The 10,237-nt window shown below is 45.1% G+C and overlaps 1 long non-coding RNA gene across 1 annotated transcript; it reads right to left on the bottom strand.

Annotated features, from left to right (window-relative positions):
• Positions 1 to 6,585: 6,585 nt before the first annotated feature.
• Positions 6,586 to 7,773, bottom strand: LOC133222154 (uncharacterized). Its single transcript, XR_009728213.1, has 2 exons — positions 7,414 to 7,773; positions 6,586 to 7,077 (listed from the first exon to the last, which is right to left on the bottom strand). It is a non-coding gene; the product is annotated as an uncharacterized LOC133222154 (long non-coding RNA).
• Positions 7,774 to 10,237: the final 2,464 nt, after the last annotated feature.

Here is a 10,237-nt window from a genome sequence, read left to right as displayed (position 1 = left end):
AGGGAGGACTTTAAAGCTAGCCATAGGTTTATAGATCTAAAAGATAAATTTGCATTCACACTAAAGATGTCAGGGGTGAAAGAGAAGACCTCTGTCAATGGCCCATGCATCTGTCAATGGCTCCAGACCTCCTGCTGCTCTTGGCATTCCAGAGGGATGCTGAAATGTTCAAATTCCTGAAAATTCTTGTAACAACTAAAATGTGGAGATGTTAGATCATAGGATGTAGCAACATGATCAGAACAACTATGTTAGAGCTAAATTTAGTTACAGAAAATATTGAAAGCCCATCCAGGACCAGCCTATCCAAACAAATCTATGGACATCTGCATAGGTTGTCTGGCTGGGCAGAGTCTGCCTCCCTGATGCTTACACAGAATCAGGCAATGTGTGCCTCAGGCCAGTAATATAATATTACAATACTTACAACCTCTAGAACACATGAAGTCAAATCCAAGCTTGATGATGAAGACTGAAAGTGTGGGTTTTTTTTCAGGAAATGTACCTTTTTCATCTGTGACTATTTATTTACTGTTACCTCGGTATGGGACAGTTTGTGCAGGGTTGCTCACGCACAGAGTATGACACAGCTTTGACGCAGACATCCTGTGTGCCAGGACATCACGCAGCATGTAAGGAGTGAAGAGGAAGTCTACAGTAAATTGTGTATTATGTCCATACAAACAATGCAGGTCTGCAGACTGGACTGCTGCCACCTCAGCTGCCTCTGGGTGTAAGTGAAGCAGTTGAGCCAAACCTCAATTGAAAGGCAGCAGTGCAAGGGTAAAGAAGATACATATGATGGAAAATTTCCACGACCTCCCTGGCAGATGAGGAAAGATTTCAGTCATTTAATTTGCAGTGTCTGAAACAATAAAGCCTTAATTTACCCACAGGACACACCACTGAGTCTAACAGGAATGAAGTTAATTCATTGGTGTGGACCTGTGGATTTACATTTTGAAGTTCCAGAACTAGATCCTACACTAAACACTCAATTCCCCACTGAGGCATGTCACTGGAGTTTGATGATATAGTAAGGCAGCCACTAAAAGCATTTTTTGCAGACAAAATGGTTTGTATTTCTTGACACTGATACTATGTTTCAGTTTTCCACCTATGCATTACATTATCAGTTTAATCCACTTGCTAATCCATGTGTATGTATGTACAAACACAGGTCATTACCTATCTGCCAGAGTATGGAGATATGCGAATCAGGGCTTAGCATTCACTTTACCATCAAGTGATTCCCAGGTCTAAGCTAGATGAAACTCACGTATGGGGAAACACACTCCTGCTTCACCTGCTGTTCCAAGGTTTTGTCGTCAGCACTTGGCCATCATTAGTCACTTACATGCTTCCTTTCAGTCTTAGCATGATCGAAACAATACAGAATGCATAGCTGTGAGAGGCCCTGGATTCTGTGCCAAAAACTAACTGGAGAAAATAAGAAGCTCAGCCACACTTCTCCTGTCTTAAATTAAAACTTGGAATAAAATAAAAGAGAAACTCAGCTGGCAACTTATTTTTGTCATGCTCCTAAAAGGAAAAACACAGAAATCATCAATCTTGTTATGATGAGAGCAGGGAGATTTTAAGGAAAAATAAAATTAAAAAAATCGCCCTGTTGCAAACTCTCTCCTTGAGCAAATATAGAAATAGCTTTTATTAGTTCTTTTTTAAATAGCATGTATCGAAACACTCTAGATTTAACGGGTAGCTGCCCTCTGAACTGGGAGCATGCTGGCAGTCACTGTTGCACTGCATTTTCTCGGTTTGTTTGCAGGAACCATCCTCCCCTCTGTGAAGACAATGCAAGAGCTCCCCACAGCCCCAGTGGAAGGTCCTGGGCTCACCAGTGTGTGTAGCAGTGCTCTCAGAAAAAGGGATGCAAACGCTCTCCATGGCTGCAGTGCTGGGACTCTGCCGAGCATCTGATCCTCCCTGCCAGGAAACAATCTGCCTTCCATCTTGCACAACTTTTGGTACAAAAGATGTCATTGTCTCTCTGTTTGGGGGTGAGTTCACCTTTGCTGAAGAATCCTATTATTCCAGCAGTGTTTGTGGAGGGAAGGAGCCTCACTCTTATGGAGAGAGGGACAAATCCCAACCCTGGCCATATGGACACTAAACCCACCTGGTGTATCAGGTACCACACTCCCTCCAGTTCCCCAGGGGCAGCTGTAGTGACATTTCCTCGGGGTCTGTGAAAGCAGGCAAGCTTTGGGGAAGTCCTGGCCATGATGCTGGGGCTCAGCAAGCCAGTCCCCCTGTTACGGTGCAGCATCACCATCTTTCCCTCAAAATTGTGCTGTCATGACTGTCTTTCTTCCTGTGTTCATTTTGGTTATGGCTGTTCGCGTCTCTGTAAACCTGAGATGGGCATCTCAGACCCATGCCCCTGTGAGGACTCCATCACTAACACATCCATCTGATCATGAGGACTGACCCGTGCCCTGCCTGGGTTGGAGCAGGGACACTGCAAGCACTGTGCAGTGCTCAGTGCAGCCGCTGTACCCAAGACATGCAAAGTGTAGGACCCCTGCTGCTGCTGGCTCCCTTCTTCTCTCATCTCCAGAATATAGATATTAGAGATTTCTTACCTTCCCGTGGCTTGCATGGTTCAACTGCCTGTGTGGCAGTAAGGAGAGGAGCAGTGGGGCCCTGTTTCTCCTGCCTCATCTCTGCTGCATCCAGTCAGTCAGGGAGAGCAGATAGCACAGTGGGCAAAGCAAAAGCAGCTTACACTGGCACTCGTATCTGCTGCACAGGCTGAGCTGTATCACAAGTAACAACACTGGTTCCAACACCTCAGGGGAACAGAGAGAATGAGGTAGTTCCACGGTAAAAGGTTTGTGAGATAAAGATGAAGATTAATGATACTTAGTCAGTCAAATGATATGTGATCACCGATTTCTCCAAAAACTGAAATATTTAACTATTTCATCTATTTTCCTGTTGCTCGCAAGCAGCTCAGTCTTTGTTTCAAATACATTTGTCCTATTATTCCCTGAGAAATTCTTGTATTCCTTCTTGTGAAGTTTTTTGCAAATGGCTGTTTCTGATCACTTGACACCTACATTGTGCCGGTCAGTTCTTCATGCCTGAGTGGGTATTTCTACACCCAGATGACAGGATCATACCGTCTGGAGTCGGATGACAAACAAAAGCAGTCTCCCTCAAACCTCCTTCTTAAATAGTTTCCTTCCCAGTGCTAACTGCCTGTGTTTGAAAACTCAAATTAAAACTTGGGACATTTCTGCTGTGTTTACTAAGTCTCAAGTGGATCACATTCTCAAAAACAACAGAGCAACAGTTTCCAAAGAAGCATTGCGGGAGCGTGCCGGCCGGGCTGTCAGCTCCCCACGCTGTAGCTGTGTGCACTTCCATGGGGCCTTTAGTAGCTCTGCTTGACAATATTTCCTAGAAATATGAACCATAGGTTGTACACCAAAACTGCCTTCCCAGGGTTTGTTTATGAGAGCTGAGCCCAGTTCTGGGAAGTTTTCCAAGGAAACTTTACTCTACAGTTCCCTCCTGCCTCCCTGAACAAAGCGTTCCCCTGCGTGTTTGACAGGAACAGAATAAAACAGGCGATAAATGCTTAGGTATTGCATACAGCAAGCACATGCATTATGGGTATAAATGGAATAAGCTGGACATTATTTTTTCAGCTTTTCCAATTCCGAGCTCAGGAGCCCATGGGAATAACCTTGCCTGCTTCTTGTTGACAGGTCATCTAATTCATCTCTATACTTATGACTAATACTCCTCGGGTAAAATCCTTGGCCTCACTGAGGTCAAATGCAAAACTCCTATTAACTCTAATAAGGCCAGAATTTTACTCTGATCATTGCCTGTCATAGCGGTCACTTTACAGCTTCCAACAACCACTGGATTTGTCCAGCTGAAGAAACACAAGCCCCTTCCTCCCCATTGATAAACTTCTGATAAAACAGGTTTGCAGTGAGGAGTATATCAGTGAGAAAAGCCGCTTCTCCCTCTTCTACCATCATCCAGCATCACCCACACCTCCAGCAACATGCACTGGGCAGCCACCCCATGGGACACTGGCAGTATGGCCACCCTGCGGTGTCTCTTCTATTGCTTTGAGGCAGCAACAGTACTCCAGCTGGCTTTTCATCCTGAAATGGTAGGGGTTGCAGGAAATAAATACATTTCACCATTTTGGTTTGGTTTTGTTCTTTTTTTTTTTCCCCCACAGAAACAATCCTGCACTGGTTAGTAAGTATTTATAGTGCACCTGTGGAAGAACTGGACATTGATTAATTAGATGTCAAATTACAGCAACACTGTGTTGGCTCAATTATACCATAAATCTCCCTGTTGTCTAATTAGGTGAAGAAAGAAGCAAAATCAGACTTGATTCATTTGACGACTTCATTGAAATCACCTGAAGCTCAGCCTGTGGAACAGATGATGCTAAGTTAGATCAGAAAGCACGTGCAGGAAGAGGGATCAGGCCCAGTCAGCCTGGGTTCACGAAGGGCAGGTCCTGCTTGCCCAATCTGATCTCACTCTATGATAAGGTAACCCTCCTGGTTGATGAGGGAAAGGCTGTGGACATTGTCTATTTGGACATAAGCAAAGCATTTGACATTGTCTCCCACAGCATTCTCCTGGAGAAACTGGCTGCTCATGGTCTGGATAGGAAGATTCTTTGCTGGGCTGGAAACTGGCTGGATGGCCAAGTTCGAAGTGTGGTGGTAAATGGCATCACATTTAGTTGGTGACTGGTCACTAGTGGTGTCCCTCAGGGCTCAGTGTTAGGGCCAGTGTTGTTTAATACCTTCATCGATGATCTGGATGAGGGGATTGAGTGCACCTTTAGTAAACTTGCGGATGACACCAAGTTGGCTGGGAGTGTTGATCTGCTGGAGGATAGGGAGGCTCTGCAGAGGGATCTGGACAGGCTGGATCAGTGAGTTGTGGCCAATGGTATGAGGTCCAACAAGGCCAAGTGATGGGTCCTGCACTTGCACCACAACCACCCCATGCAATGCTACGGGCTTGGGAGAGAGTGGCTGGAAAGCTGCTCGGCAGAAAAGGACCAGGGTGGTGCTGGATGATGGCCACTGAACATGAGCCAGCTTGTGCCCAGACAGCCAAGAAGGCCAACAGCATCCTGGCCTGTATCAAAAATGGCTTGGCCAGCAGGGCCAGGGCAGTGATCGTCCCCCTCCACTCAGCACTTTTGATGCCACACCTTGAATACTGTCTTTAGTTCTGGGTCCCTCACTGCAAGAGAGACACTGAGGTGCTGGAGCAAGTCCAAAGAAGGGCAACAAATCTGGTGAACAATCTGGGGAATAAGTCTGATGAGGAATGGCTGAAGAACTGGGGTTGTTTAATCTGGAGAAGAGAAATCTCAGTGGGGACCTTATCACTCTCTACAACTGCCTGAAATGAGGTTGCAGTGAGGTAGCACTCAGTCCCTTCTCCCAAGTAACAAGCGATAGGACAAGAGGTAACAGCCTCAAGCTGCACCAGGGCAGGTTTACATTGGACATTAGGAACAATTTCTTCACAGAGAAGGTGGTCAGGCATTGGAAAAGGCTTCTGAGGGAAACGGTGGAATCACCGTCCCTGGAAGCGTTCGAAAACCATGTGTGACATGGTTAACAGTGCACTTGGCAGTGCTGGGGTAAAGGTTGGACTTGATGATCTTAAAGGTCTTTTCCAACCTGATTCTATGATTCTACAGTTCTGTTGGGGTTGATCATGTCAGGACCTGGATGACCCTGGCCAGCAGCACCTGGGACTCCTGCCCCTGCCTGGGACCCCAGCCCAGCCCAGGGGCTGTGTCCTGCCCTAGCAATGCTGTAGGAGCTGGTCCCAGTCCCATCCCCACTGGGGAATCCCTCCAGCCCCACAGAGCCCTGAAAGGTTTCACACAGCCTCAAGCTATCAAAAGATTAAGATTTATTTGCTTCCAAAATGTGGATACTGTCCACCTGTCCACCTTCTGTGGGTATAAAGCCTTCAGAGGGTGATCCTGGTACTTAATTAACTGCAACATTTAGTACACACTGAAATCACTTGGCTTTTTTAGGACAGAAATACCAACAAGTTTAAGCAATAGCTATTGTTTAAGAGCAGAGTTTTTTATCTCTGCCTTCCATCCCTACCCTTCTCTTCTTCTGGCTCCTTCTTAACAGGGAAATCAACCTCAGTATGTGATTTCTGTCTGACTCACAGGTAAAGTGGGGGGAAACTAGAATCTGAGGGGTCTTTAAAATCCAGGCAATGCTTTTGCTGGCAGTAAGCTGCAAAGAAGATGGCTCATTAAGGTTGGTGGCACTGAAGCCCATGGTCACCTCTGGATGTCTTTTCCTTAATTTCACAGTGCATCATTAAAGACCATAAAAAAAACAACCCATAATCACAGAAGGGACGGCAACGCCTCCAGGTTAGGAGCAAAAAAAAACCTGTTTTCTAGTTACTGGCGGTTATTCATGGAAAGTATGTGTCTGTAAGAGGGTCCTTTGTTTTTACTTATTTTTTGCAAAATATGACTCTATCTTGCCACATAACACTCTTGTCAATGGCTCCAAACCTGTATTTGGTGGAATGATGCTTTATTTAAGAGTAAACAACAGTGAAAGGCCATGCGTCACAAGGCCATGTGTCACAAGGTGCAAAACAGACGTGTAACCAGAGGTCTATCCCTGGTTGTGATTTGGGGCTTCCAGCACAAGGAAAAACATTCATGGCAAGTGGTGTTGTTTTCCCTTTGAAGAACACAAGTGTGAAGATCCTTTTCTTCAATGCAGGTGGTGCTTAGGCAACAGCACCATATGTTTTTCCAGCTGTCCATGACCGCACCTCAGTTCTGACACAGAGAAGCCACCACCAGGGTTTGGATGGCTCAGTGCCACACCAAGGGCAGTGCTGACTCTTGGCCATGCACTTGCACAGCCTGCCAGAGTCCACTTTCCTATTTCATGGATCCTGAATGCTTTTCTTTCCTGTCTACATGGTCTCAATTCTGCTCTCTTTGTTAGACTTTAGTGCAGTACAGCCACTCTTCTCTTTTGAAAGGAAGAAGCAAATCTAAAATAGATCAGGAATTCATAAGGAAATAAAGCACAGAGTCCCTTTCATTCCAGCCATGCTTTAGATAACTTGCTCTGGCTTCTGGTTCACTGAAGTCCTGCTGCATCCCACTGCCATGTTAGCAAGTGATCAGAACCAACACTGGAATCACAGAAATGGTGAAAGCACATTGTCCACCAATACCTACAATGTGTGTCTTTAAAAATAATAACAACCCAAACTACAAAAAATCAGAAACGCTTTCTCAACACATCCCATGTGTCTAAAGGACTGCAACTGCTACACTGGCTTTCTGCCGGATGTCGTACAGTATCAGGCTCACTGTATTTTCACCATATGCCTTGCAGATCTGGACCCAGCAGAATATGTCCCCAGGATAATTGCGTCCAGTCTGTTTGAGATTTCCATCAGTAGGACAGACAGGACTTCAGAGGAGCTCCACAGCTCTCCTTCTCCACAGCTGGAGGTCCAGAGACTTGTCCTCTTGGCACTGCACCAGGTAGAACACTTAGGTTAATTAGAGAGGTAAATTATGTGTCTGAAACACCAGGGGACCTCTGACAAACTTAAATTCTATCACCAAGGCTTGGGCCTTGGGTACTCTAAAAGATGCATGCCCATAATATAAGTGCTGTCTTAGCTGAAAATCTGCCTGTCCTGTCTTCCATACCATCAAGAATACTCCCCCAAAGCAGGGCTCACTGACACACCACGGTGTCCCACTGGGTTCATGGCAAGGTTAGAGCCATCAGAGCCTTGTGATGCTTCACAGGGCAAAGGCAAAAGGTTAGGAAGCACCCTTCCTCCTGCTACATGAGAGCAGCAAGAAGGGGCCACAGGAGCCACCCTCATCTCATTGCATCAGTCAAAGTCATTTGGATGCCAGAAGCATAGGCAGAATTGCTTAGACCCCAGTACAGGGCACCTGCACCTATCTTGAGCATGTCTGATAATTTTAGGGGGGACACTACTTTACACTTGTCGCTTTGCCCAACATACTATTGGCCACTTGCTGATGCTTCTGCTTCCTGGCAGAACAGCTGATGCTGCTGGATAGGGTAATGAAAAAAAAAAAAAAAGTAAATACTGGATAGGGAGAAACATTTGGCCTCTGAAAAGTTATTCCAGCCAGAATTCATCAATAGTTTGGTAAACACCTTACAGCCTTCCAGATACTCTGGTGGATAAACAAAAAAGCAGCAAATTGAATAGAAGCTGTGTATTCAAAATTATTTTTTGCAAACTGTTTCAGCTCTGTTGAGTGCTTCACATCTGGCTGTATCCCAGTTCATTTAATCACTAAAGGGAATGCATGTGAAAAGCAGTCATGCTCTTCAAAAAACTTACTTCTGCTTTTGGGCTTCCCTTTCTGCTATCTATTAACTCTCTGGATTCACAGCAGCTCATTGTCTCACTTGCAGTCTCCTGCTGCTCCAATTGTCTTTGACAGGGCAATGCAATGGGGGTGGGGAAGGATGAGGGAAAACATTAAAATTTTATCAACAACCTGTTGTACATACTATTATGAAATGAGAAATAAAACCCATGTGTAAAACATCAGTACTGGTACTAAACTGTAAAGCCCATAAGCCTGCTAACTGTAGGGAAGGCTGTGATGGGTGGATCAATGGTCTCAGACAAAAACCAGCTGCCCAGCATCTCACCTCTGACAGCAACCAGTAGCAGATGCTTAAGGAGAACTTGGGAGAAGATAAGATCCAGTGACCCCCTTCCTGCATCATCCTCTTTGCTATCACCAGTAGATCCTTCAAGGACCCCTAACACCAGCTGCTTCTTCCCAAACACTATGTTTAACAATGAAATTTTGTCCAATCCTTTTAAAAGTCATCCATACTCTTGGCCTCCACAACATTCTGTGGCTACGAGTTCCACTGTTTAATCATGTGTTGTCTGATTGTTTCAACGTCCTCATCTGCAAATCTTCTAATAGCAGCATGGAGGCTCTGGAAAGCACTTAAGTAATTCAGTCACGCAGCACAGAGGTTTCCTTACACATGAGCCCAGCAGGCACTACGAAAGCTTTCTGGGGCATTCACAGCACGTGCTGGAGGCAAATGGGAGCTGGTATGTGAGTTCCCTGACTCACCTAAGAAGAGTCAAAGGGAAGATGACTCGAGATCATTAAGGCTTATCTTAAATCTGAAGCTGCATCTAAGCACTTAAATGCACCAGGATCTTCAGGAATTTTCTATTGTTTATTTCTTCTGACCCTTTCAGTCAGAAGGAGCAGCACAGAGTTTCATACCATCCAGCGTAACGACGAACTAAACCACAAGTCCACTGAAATATTAGCAAAATAGGTCTTTCCCCCCAGCCCACAAAGCAGCTAATGGGCCTTCTAAACTTTCACAGCTCCTGAAGAATTCATCATGTACACACATCTCAGCTAAAGTATTGTCAGCTGCAAGTCCTGTAAACCTGGCCTTACCCAAAGAGCCTCAAGCAGAAGAACGGCTGTGAGCAGAATTGGAGGGCTTTGTGTACGCCATATTTTGCCTCTTCCTTTCAATCTCCTTTCTTTAAATCTATGGCTCTAATAATGGTATAGCAAGACCTTTCTTTCCATTTCTCTATCTATAGCAGTCACCTTCTCTAGTCCACTCCTCTTTTCATTTTTCTTTAAAAAAGTTCATCTCTGTTCTTTCCATCTAAAAGATTGAATTGTGATTAATGGAGGTGATGGGAAAGTGAGCACCTGAGCACATGGGATTAAAGCACAACATAGTGGTCACCTACTTGTTTCAGGAAAGATAAGGCTTGCCAGAGTAAATGTGTTGGTAGAGATGCCTACATTTATATGTAGACATAGTCTATTTATTTGGTAGGGAGGTTCTTTAGAACAGATCTTACAGAAGCCACTGCCATGTAGCTTTTCAGAAGGTACCACCAAGCACGTAGATGACTGCAAGGGCACTGGCAATAATGCAGTGTGGCAGCTTTGGCAGAAGGTCTCATAAGTTTATGGCATTTTTTGTGATCCACCAGCCTGCAAGGAGTTCCCAACATAACAGTGGTTTGATTTTTCCAGCTCCTTTCTACCAACTTTACAGATTCCATGGGATAAAGTGTGGCCGTAGTAGAGGTTCCCTGCTTCCCTGAGATAACTTGGTTATCTCAGGTGTCCCCCAGAACAGCA

The sequence above is a fragment of the Neopsephotus bourkii genome, unplaced genomic scaffold, assembly GCF_033783945.1.
Source record: "Neopsephotus bourkii isolate Nb327-2 ecotype Australia unplaced genomic scaffold, CSIRO-AGI_Nbou_v1 NB_1574, whole genome shotgun sequence".
NCBI classification, from domain to species: Eukaryota; Metazoa; Chordata; class Aves; order Psittaciformes; family Psittacidae; genus Neopsephotus; species Neopsephotus bourkii.
Note: the sequence above shows the minus strand (reverse complement) of the source record. Positions and strands in the feature narration are given on the sequence as shown.